Below are 11945 nucleotides of genomic sequence, written 5' to 3'. Positions count from 1 at the left end.
CTCTCCAGGCCCTCCTTTCTTTTCTTTTCTTTCTCTCTTCTTTCTTTCTTTGTTTTTTCTTTCTTTTCTTCCTTCTCTTTCTCTTTCTCCCTCCTTTTGTTTTATTTTCTTTGTTTTTTGACTCTGCAGAAATATTTTTTATTTACGATTTTACTATTTTCTGTCGTTACTTTATCTTTTTACTTTTATATTTAGCTCTCTAGACCCTGCTTTCCTTTTTTTCTCTTCTTTTCCTTTTCTTTTTCTTTTGTTTCTTATGTTTGTTTTTTGACTCTGTAGAATTATTTCATTCATTTTCTTTTCTTTCTTTTTTTTTTTTTTGGCCTTCTGCTGGACTGCCATCCAGGCTTCCCCGGAGCCCCCGCACCCCGCTTTCCACATCCCAGAGTCCAAAGAGGCTACTGTGGGCTTGGGCTGGTTTTCTGGGGTCGAGGTCTCCAAAAGGGGTCGTGGCCTCCTGCTGGACTGCCATCGCTTTCCCCAGAGATCCCCACACGGCTTTCCGCATTCCAGATATCCAAGAGGCTACCGGGGTCCTGATCTGCTTCTTTGGGGACGTGGTATCCAAAAGGGCGTGGCCTCCTGCTGGACAGCCATCCCAGCTGTCTCCGAAGCCCCCTGGACCCCGCTTTCACAGAGTCCTAAAAGTCTACTGGGGGCGTGGACTGGTTCTCTGGGGGTGTGGTCTCCAAAAGCGGGCGTGACCTCCATCTGGACTGTCATCCTGGCTTTCCCTGGACCACCAGCACCTTGCTTTCCGCATCCCAGAGTCCCAAGAGGCTACTGTGGGCGTGGCCTTTTCTCTGGGTGCGTGGTTTCCAAAAAGGGTCGTGGGCTCCAACATGGGGCGTGGCCTTATGCTGGACAGCCATCATGGCTTTCCCTAGAGCTCCCCCCACCCCGCTTTCCACACCCCAGAGTTTCAAGAGAATACTGGGGTTATGGCCTGTTTATCTGGGGGCGTGATCTCCAAAACCTGGCGTGACCTCCTACTGGACCACCGTCCCGCCTTGCCCCAAGACCGCCGGCCCTGCTTTCTGCATCCCAGAGTCCCAAGAGCTACTGGGGGACTTGCCTGGTTCTCTGGGGTTGTGGTCTCTATACGGGGGCGTGGCCTCCTGCTGGACCGCCATCCCAGCATTTCCCGGAGCCCTCCCACTCCGGTTTTCGCATTCTAGAGTCCCAAAAGACTACTGGGGGCGAGGCATGGTTCTCTGTATGCCTGGTCTCCAAAGGGGACATGTCTTCTTGCTGGACCGCCATCCCGGCCTTTTCTGGATACCCTCCCACCCCACTTTCCTCATCTCAGATTCCCAAGAGGCTACTGGGGGCGTGGCCTGGTTCTCCTGGGCGTGGTCACAAAAGGGGCGTGACCTCCTGCTGGACTACATTCACAGCTTTCCCCGGAGCGCCCCCTCTGCTTTCCACATCACAGAGTCCCAGGAGCCTACTGGGGGCATGGCCTGATTCTCAGGCCTTGGAATCCAGAAAGGGGTGTGGCTTCCTGCTGGACTGCCACCCCGGCTTTCCCCAGGGGCCCCACACCCTGCTTTCAGCATCACAGACTCCCAAGAGACTACTGGGGGCATGGCCTGGTTTTCTGGGGCGTGGTTTCCAAAAGGGGCGTGGCCTCATTCTGGAGCACCTCCCTGGCTTTCCCCAGAGCCCCCGACCCAGCTTTCACATCCCAGACTCACAACAGTCCACTGTGGGCGTGGCCTGGATCTCTGGGGCGTGGTTTCCAAAAAGGGTCGTGGATTTCTGCTGGACCGCATTCCTTGCTTTCCCAGGAAAACCCCCAACCCGCTTTCCGCCTCCCTTAGTTCCAAGATGCTACAGGGGACGTGGCCTGGTTCTCTACTGGCGTGATCACAAAAGGGGACGTGGCCACCTGCAGGTCCGCTTCACAACTTTCCCCTGAGTACTCCACCCCGATTTCTGCATCACAGAGTCCCAAGAGTCTATTAGAAAGGTGGCCTGTTTATCTGGGTGTGCGGTCTCCAGAAGGGGGCCTAGGCTCCTGCTCGACCACCATCCCGGCTTTCGCCAGAGCCCCCCCATACATCGCTTTCCACATCCCAGATTCCCAAAACGCTACGTAGGGCGAGGCCTGGTTCTCTAGGGACTTGATCTCAAAAAGGGGGCGTGGCCTCCTACTGAACCACCATCCCGGCTTTTCCCGGAGTCCCCTGCGCCGCTTTTCGCATCCCAGAGTTCCAAGAGACCACTTCTGTGCGTGGCCTGGTTCTCTGGGGGCGTGGCCAAAAGCGGGCGTTTCCTCCTCTTGGACTCTCCCCGGAGCCCCCTCCACCGCGCTTTCCGCATCCCAGAGTCCCAAGAGGCAACTGGGGTCGTGGCATCATTCTCTGGGGACATGGTCTCCAAAAGCGGGCGTAGCCTCTTGCTGGACCGCCCTAGGCTTTCCCCAGAGCACCCCCCCTTCCTTCTGCATCCCAGAATCCCAAGAGGCTACTGGGTTTGAGGCCTGGTTCTCTGTGGCGTGGTCACAAAAGGTGCGTGGTCTCCAGAATGGTACCTAGCCTCCTGCTCGACCAACATCCCGGCTTTCGGGATGTATAGGAGTGCCCCTATACATCTCTTTCCGCCTCCCAGATTCCCAAAAGGCTACATAGGGCATGGCCTGGTTCGCTAAGGGCTTGGTGTCCACAAGGTGGCGTTGCCTACAGCTTGACCGCCATCCCGGTTTTCCCCGGAAAACAAGTACCTCGTTTTCCGCATCCCAGAGTCCTGGAGGCTGCTGGGGGCGTGGCCTGTTGCTCTGTGTGCGTGTTCTCCAAAATGGAGCGTGGCCTCCAGGTGGACCGCCATCCGGCTTTCCCCGGAGCACCGCCCTCCCCGTTATCCGCATTCCAGCGTCCCAAGAGACGACAAGGGGCGTGGCTTGGTTCTCTGGGGGCGTGGCCTCCATAAGGGTGAGTAGCCTCCTGCTGGACCGCCATCCCATCTTTCCCCGGAGACTCCCACCCCGCTTTCCGCATCCCAGAGTTCAAAGAGGCTACTGGGGGAGTGGCCTGGTTCTCAGCATCCAAAAGGGGGCGTGGCCTATTGCTGGACCACATTCACAACTTTCCCCAGAGCCTCCCCCTCCCGCTTTCCGCATCAGAGTCCCAACAAACTACTGCGGGCGGGGCCAGATTCTTTGGGGCCTTGGTCTCCAGAAGGGAGTGTGGCCTCCTGCTGGACTGCCATCCCGGCTTTCTCCGGAGCCCCCCCACTCCGCTTTTCTCATCCCAGTGTCCCAAGAAGTTACTGGAGGCAAGCCTGGTTATCTGGGTGCGTGGTCTCCAAAGGGAGGCGTGGCCTATCTGCTGGACCACTATCCGGCTTAACCCTGGAGTCCCCCACCCCTCTTTCCGCATCCTTGAGTCCCAAGAGGCTACTGGGGGGCGTGGCTTGGTTCTCAATGGGCGTGGTCTCCAAAAGTGGGCGTGGCCTCCTGCTGGACAGCCATTCCGGCTTTGCTCGGAGCCCCTCCCACCCTGCTTTCAGCATCCCAGAGTTCAAAGAGGCTACTGGGGCATGGCCTGGTTCTCTTGGGGCATGGTCTCCAAAGGAAGGTGTGGCCTTTGCTGGACAGTCATCCCGGCTTCTCCTGGAGCACCCCCACCCCGCTTTTGGCATCCCAGAATCCCAAAAGAGTACTGGTGGCGAGGCCTGGTTCTCTGGGGGCGTGGTCTCAAAAAGGGGGTGTGTCCTCCTGCTGGACCTCCATCCTGTCTTTCCCTGGAGTCACTCCACCCTGCTTTTCACATTCCAGAGTTTCAAGAGGCTACTGGGGGCGTGGCCTGGTAGTCTGAGAGTGTGGTCTCGGAAGGGGGGCGTGGCCTCATGGTTTACGGCCATCCCGGCTTTCCCCAGATCTTTCCCACCCTGCTTTCCGATCCCAGAGTTTCAAGAAGCTACTGGGGGCGTGGCCTGGCCATATGGGGACTTGGTTTCCAAAAGGGGGCGTGGCGTCCCACTGGACCATGGAGCCCCCTCACCCTGCTTTCCACATGCCAGAGTCCCAAAATACTTCTGGAGGCGTGACCTGGTCCTGCTGTATAGTCATAAACACAGGAAGGGGGATATGTTTCTTCTTCCCAACTGTGCTAACCTCCTCAAGTTTCTGGACAAGATGCAGTGAACAGATTTTCTTACAGACAATAGGGATTTCTTTGCAAAAGCCTCTGCTTGATATTCTTCCAGTCATATGAACTCAACATTTTTGTCACTCTGGGCTTCTGCCTCTGTGTCATGTTCCATATCTTGTCATTCATTAAGTAGTGATACCATCTCTGAGGTCTCTTACTATTTTGAGTTGTTACTCTCCACATTTGGTTGATTTTCTAGCTATACCCAGTAGTTTTTATGCACAAGAGCATTTTTCATTATACTAATGGATTTAATACTGAGGGTTACTGGATTTAATACTGAGGGTTACTGACAGGTAAAATATTAATCTGATATGGGTATAAAGTATTGTAAAATTATTTTAAAAATCATCATCATCATCATCATCCCGTTGATTGTCGAATTTCTCAAGCGGTCTTAGTAATGTCTCCATTCGTCCTAGACCTGAGACTTTAGAAGCCTCTCTTTACTTGTCCTTTCCAAAGGTGCTGCATTGGAGGCTCTTTCAGGGTCAGGGGAACGAGACCCATCATTGTTACTGGTTTGGGCATATGAATACACCATGGGGAGCTTGTGAGGTTCTCCCATGTGGGCAGGAAACTCTGGGTAGCTTGCCAGGTTCTCCTAGAGAGAGAACTAGGATACAAGCACTTCCAGGAACTTGATTTTATAGTCTCTGGATGTTGGCCGTTGATGGGATTACACGGTGCCGGGGCAGTCCTGGTTGTGACCACCTGGCCTCTGGAAAATGGGGAATCTTTTAAAAATAGGATATTTTAACCAAATCAATATTGATAATGTCTGGGGTAGTGGTATTATTTTGGATCTATAGGTCAGGAATTTCAGTTGATGATACACTTAAGTGTAATTTAGTTGTAATTTAGTTATCCTTTTTGATCACAATCATTTATGTTATTTTTCTAAATTTCATGATATCTTTTCATCCTGTCAGTTTCTAAACTTTTGTGGTGTGTAATAACTTGTTTCCTCACATAAAATAAATGCATTTGTGACTAGACCTAATTTTGTAGGAAAATTCTTATGATGTATTCAAATGTATCAGTTTTAAGCTAAAAATATTTTTAAAAATCCACTCCTGCCTAAGTTTTAAAGATACAAGTAGTTTAAGATTCAAAGTCCTCTCAATCTGCTCATATTTTCATTCTAATGTCTCTAATTTCTGCTGTGGTACTTCTACTTTTGTAAAAAACTTGGCACGCAGAGGGCGTGTGCTCTCGGGCTCTCCGGGCGGCTCTGTTCACCTCCCGCGTTTGGTGCTCTCGAGCTGCTGCGTCTGGGCTGGATCAGGACAGCTGTTGGCCAAGGACATGTGAAGGAAGAACGAGGACCAAGCTGGTTGCTGATTAGTTACCGTTTGTTCAATCTTTCATCTCTCATCTGTCGCACTCTTCCTCCCTAGCACCTCATTCCTCTATCCTGCTCTTTGGATTCTCCTCCACTAGTCTCTCCCTTCTTTGTCTCTCTCCACCTTGCCCTCTGGGCTACACAGAGTCTGGTAGCAAAATCAACATGAGAAAGCCCTTTCTGAGGGCCTACAGGCAAAATACCTCTTAAGGTGTTTTTCTCCTTTCCTCAGTCCAAAAACTCTATCAACATCTTAATACTAGTTATTTTTGTGTGGACAAGTAAGAGATACATTGAGGCTTGTAGGGCAGCTCTTCTGGGAACATCTTGCCACAGACTCAGACTACAGCACTCAGACCAAATTAATCATTGCTAACCCTAGCAGGGTCTAAATCTAGTTATTACTTTATGGATCATGACAGCATTTGTCCATGACCAAGTTCTTATAGTTAAGCATTAGGCACTTTGGCCATGCCCATCTCGATGCCAGAGTAGCACTTAACTCACTGCTTGCCCTGGGTCCGTCTCCTCCCTCATTGGGACCCTGCTTTGGGGGGTACTAGGAAGTAAGGGCAGCTGAGGCTTAGATCTATAGAGAACAGATGCCCAGGAGGAAAATAACATGTAAAGTCAAATGACTCTCAGGTTACAAAAGCATAGCATTTGCTACAGTCTTCCTGTGCCCATACTAAAGGACATGGCTCTGAATAAACTATGCAAAAAACTCAAGGAGAAGAGAAAAAGAGAAAAACAATATTCGCAAGTCAACAGAACACAAATAAAGAAGTTACAAATAAACACAGAGGAATGGGAGCACTGTGATGGGAGTAACCCAATAAACATAAACTACCTGAGGCTTTGTTATCTTATATACTTCCACTATTTTCTCCTTTCCTCCTCAATTTGAAAATGCTGTGGGTGCATCTAAATGTTTTAAAAGCTTTGGAATTTTTGTTCTGATGTTTGTCAGTTATAAAGTTAGCAAGCTGGGGGTTACAAGATATATATGAAAAGCATCATCATACATTGTCTTTAATGCTTCCATTTAAGAAACATCTTCATATTTATTCTGTGGATGAGGAAGCAAGGCCTCTGTCTTTATGAGGTCACTCTTCCTGTTATCACATAGCACAAGCATTAACACTGAGCTATCATTTGCTCTTGCTCTGTTGCAGAACCTTTTAACAATTGAACTGACACATCATTAAAGACATATCTTTAAAAACCTGAGTACTGATTGTACTCAAATTATAAACTGCTGGCATTTGTGCTATTACTGAACTATTTTGTAAACATACTTCTTGCTTTATCTTTCTTCCTTCACCCCACTAAAATATATTAAACTATAAATCTGCCATTTAATCTTTTTTTTTTTACCTTTGAACCTTCTATTATAAGACCCAAGATACTAACTTATGTGCGAATAGTGGGCATCTGTTACATAGAGGTATTAACAGGATCCTCAATTAGAAAACTAAAATAAAAACACTGGAGTGGTATCATAATTCCGATTCATAAAATTTGTCAACTGTGAGAATCAGTCTCTGTTCTAAATTCTTAATATAAAAAGATATAATTTAGAAGATGCAGTATTAGGAGAGAGAGAGACAGAGAGAGAGGCAGAGACAGAGAGAGAGAGAGACAGAGTGAAAGTACACAAGTTGAGTCCCTAGTCAGTTAATTCTGGTTCAATCTCAGCAGCATGGATATTTCCCTGAGCATTAACTGGAGTGATACCTAAATATGGAACCAGGAGTATGCACTTAGAACTGCCAGGTGTGGCGACCAAACTGTAAGTAAATAAAATGTATATTTATATCCATCATTAAATATATTTAAATTCATAATATTAAGAAATATATATTTAAAATATAATTCAAATACAATTCATGAAAGGATTCTAAATTTCTTCTAGGAATTCTAAAATTTTAATAATTAGGGTCTGGAAAGATTGCTCCAGCAAGTTGCTTTGGTCCAAGATTCGTTTGTGTGTCTCTGGACCATGGCCTTGTGGGAGCTTAAATTAGATGGTGGCCATATGTGGGCATAATCTCAGAGTCCTGTCAGGGTGAAGAGAAGGAGAAGGACCGACTCCTCCCCTGTCCCATGAGGCCTGGTGTTTCCCGCCACTACCACTCATATCTGGAGATTTTCACTGAGTTCTGGAAGATGGTGGCCACCAAGAACCATAGAGGGCAGGTGCAGGGATGGCACCTGCCCCCAACTGAACTGGCCCAATAAAAATGGCCTATCACAAAGTCCAGAGCCATCTCTGTAGTTCAGTTTAGGTGGTTTGACTAAATATAAATTAATAGATTTTAGAGTACAATTAAAACTTGGGTAGTGTCATTTCTACTATACCTTTTTGCCTCTTTGGGATATATTCCCAGGAGTGGTACTGCTGGGTCAAATGGGAGCTCAATTTCTAATTTTTTGAGAAGCGTCCATATTGTTTTCCAAAAGGGCCCTTTCTCCCCAAATCCATGCCAACACCGGTTGCTTTTGTTCTTTTGGATATGGGCCAGTTTCTGTGGTGTGAAATGATATGTCATTGTTGTTTTGATCTGCATCTCTTTGATGATTAATGATGTACTGCATTTGTATGTTCATTGCAGCACTGTTTACAACAGCCAAAATCTGGGAAAAAAACGGAGTGCCCAAAAACATAAAACTGGTTAAAGAAACCTTGGTACATCTACACAATTGAATACTATGCAGCTGTTAGAAAGATGAAGTCATGAAATTTGCATATAAGTGGATCAATATGAAAAGTATCATGTTAAGTGAAATGAGTCAGAAAGAGAGAGACAGACATAGAAATATTGCACTAATCTGTGTAATATAAAGTAACAGAATGGGAGACTAACAACCAAGAGTAGAAGAGATAAGGACCAGGAGGTCTACTCCATGGTTTGGAAACTGACCTAATATTCTGGGGGGAAAGGCAGTTCAGACAGAGAAGGAAACACTGAGTAGAGGATGTTGGGAGGAACCATTCAGGTTGAAAGATGCGTGCCAAAAATAGACTGTAGACTGAACACAATGACCACTCAATACCTCTGTTGTAAACTACAACACCCAAAAGAAGAGAGAAAAAAAGGGAATTCCCTGCGGCAAAAGCTGGGTGGGGAGGTGGGGAATGGGTGTAGGTGGTGGGAGGAATATTGGGAACATGGTGAAGGAGGGGTGGGTAAACAATCACTGTATGACTGAAATGCAAACATGAAAGTTCGTAAGTTTGTAACTGTACCCCATGGTGATTCACTAATAAAAAATAAAAAAAAACAGCAGCAAAAATTATTGCTTATAAAAAAAATAAAATGAAATAAAATATGATTCATGCCAAAAGAAATGTTGGGTGGTGAAGGAGAGCTAGTACAAAAAGTTAAAATTGTTGCTTTGTACGCTGTTGGCCCTGGTTCTAATGCCCAGCACCACATATGGTCTTCCTGGGGTCATTCTTAGGAACAGACAGCAATAGTCTTGTGTCCTCCAAACAAACAACGTATGTGGTGATTTGGAAAAAAAACAACTTCATCTTTAACCTTCAAAATGCATATTTTGTACAAATTAAACAAAATTAATATTCACATGTGTTAATATTTGACAGTGAGGACTAATATATATATATATGTATATAAAACCTGTCAAACAGATTATGATACCAATGAAGTTTTTTTTGTTTTTCATCTTGTGATTTTTTTAATAGCTCTAAGGGATGGCTCATAAAATATTTTGGGTGAGAATTATAAACTCTTAAGTTTTCATTTTCTTTCCATTTTGTTCATTCCCTTTTCTACCCCCTCACTTATTTATAAGCATATGCTTATTTTAAGCACCATGATTTAAAATACTTTTACCAGGAAGCTTTTGTGGCTACAACATTTGAACATCACATTCACCATTAGACTGTCCCCTTCCCTCCACCACTACTGTCCGAGCTTCCCATGCCTCTTGTATTAGACAGTTCTCATGTTCTATTGCCTTTGGCAGTTTATTGTTTTCTTACTGTATCTCTTTATATCCCACTTATGAGAAATGTCATTCTGTATATATCCCTCTTCATGTCAATTTCATGATAATCTTTAGTTCCATCCCTGTGGCAGCAAATTGCATGTTTTTTTTCTCATACAGGAATAGTATCCCATTGTGTATTTATATATAATATTTATATTATATATATCATAGTTTCCTCATCCAGTCATGTGTTCTTAAATATTTGGGTTATTTTCAAATTTGGGCTGTTGTGAATAGTGTTACAATCTTGATTCATAGCTTAAATCAGTACTATAGTAAATTGGATGTAATGTTTTGTTTCTATATACAAGTTATAGGCAGCAGTCTCCACAGAGCCTTCCTGGAAAATTTCCATTCTATCTGCAAATTTTTAAGTCATTTCGCCACAGAATCTCAGGTTTATAAGAAGTGGTAATTATTTTATACTGAAAAATAATTGGGCATTCCATAGTTATTTAATGTATTTAATCATTATAAATATTTAATCATATTTAATCATGCTTAATTTATTTCTGAAGAAAATTCATTATGTAAATATCACCCTTATTTGCCAAGGAGAGATAGAGGTTTAAGTACCTATAATAATAATCTTAACATGTATTAAGTGTTTGCTATCAGATAATGTTCTGAGTGTTCTGTATATTGACTAACTTCACCCTCACACAATGTTGTAAAAACTACCTGTGAGGGAGTTATTTGTTTTGCTTACATTTTATAGATTACAAGATTGAGGCCAATATTTGTCAATGACATGTCAAAATCACACAAGTATTAACTATAGACAAGGATTGAAAAACCTGGCTATTGGGCTCCAGAAACCACCACTCTGTCTCAAATAATGCATCTATTTAGAGCCCTTGAACTTTTTTATTCCAAGTCTATTTTCTTAGTTCACTGTTTCAATCCCCTTTCCAATTACTTTACAAAAGGTTATTAAGCCTCAGCTGGAACTCCTGTATTGCTGGGCTGGGGAGAATTTGCTGCTTCTGGAGAAAGTTCATTCTATTTTTGGACATATCCGTAGTTAGAAAATTCTTCCTTAAACTAAGGTAAAAATCTACCTCCCCATTACCTGAGTATAAGGTGTGGATTGGTAGAAAATGTCATTAACTGTGAGTCTATATAGGAAGGTATATATCAGAGCAGGAAGCACTTGAAAGTACATATCAGTCTTAATACTTTAAGAAATGCTTTTCAGGAAAGATACATAGTCCTACCTTACTTGGGAACAGCAGATTTTCCAAAACCATTGCACAAATTTACATTGAGCTCTTCTGAATATGCCTTTGTTAATATATTCTCATCATTCCAATAAACATATATTTTATGGCTCCTGATTCAGTCTTCTATATACTTGCTACCTCTTTCAACCTCCTGCATTCTTTAATACTTTTATCAATTTATTGGTGTCCAGAAAAACTTTATAGAATGGTGCTTAAAACTTAATTCTGAAACTGTCAACACCATTACTCATTTTCTTGCATAGTAAAGAAACAGTTTGCATTGTTCTTTATTTTTGTCACATACACAACCCTTGTTACTGAGCAAATCACCAGTTAATATGAGAACAGCAAAAGATTTAAAACTTGAATTATAATAGTCAGAAGGATTTCTGGTGAAACGTTTTACAAGAAATGTTATACAACTTTCTAGTTAATGGAAGAAACTAATATTTAGCTGTGATGTAACTTTTGTAAAGTTTCCATTTTAGCAAGTCAAGTAAAAAACTTGAAGTCATTTAAAAAATTTATCAATCTTGCAGTCTTAAGTAGAACTGGACAAAACCCAAAGCAAATGTCAAGCTAAGTCACAACAAAATTATTGATCTAAGAAAGCAGAAACAGAGGCTATTCATTCCTGACCCACTGAAAAACCCACAGCAAGTAAGCAGGTCTTTGTAGACATCAGTGGAGAACTGATATTAGTAGAGAAACCCCAGTTAAAAGCTGCTTTGTCACTTAAACTGAAAGTGTGAACTTTCAGTAGTTGAAGCTATATAAAGAAGGAAAAAAATGCCTTTAAAATAAAGATTGTGATAGAAGGAAGCAATCACCCCAGCCACATAGGATGGACCCAGAGGGATACAGCCCACAAAGGAAATTAACAACTTCTGTTCAAACAAAGAAATAAGGAAACCTGAGCTAAACTATACCAAAAGCCATTCTTTTCAGCATTTTCTTTAGGATTTTGCCAGATACTGGAAAAGAGATAATTAATTTTGAGGGTGTACCATTTATAACTTTTGGTTTCAAATATATATTATATTATGTACAATATACAGTAACAACAAGTCTCACAATGGAGACGTTACTGGTGCCTGCTCGAGCAAATCAATGAACAACGGAACTACAGTGCTACAGTGCTACAGTATAATATAAAATATATCATACTGTAATATAATATATAATAGTTCTCAAATTACTTTTAAA

This window comes from Sorex araneus, chromosome X (assembly GCF_027595985.1).
Source record: "Sorex araneus isolate mSorAra2 chromosome X, mSorAra2.pri, whole genome shotgun sequence".
NCBI lineage: Eukaryota > Metazoa > Chordata > Mammalia > Eulipotyphla > Soricidae > Sorex > Sorex araneus.
This window is presented reverse-complemented; position numbering follows the sequence as displayed.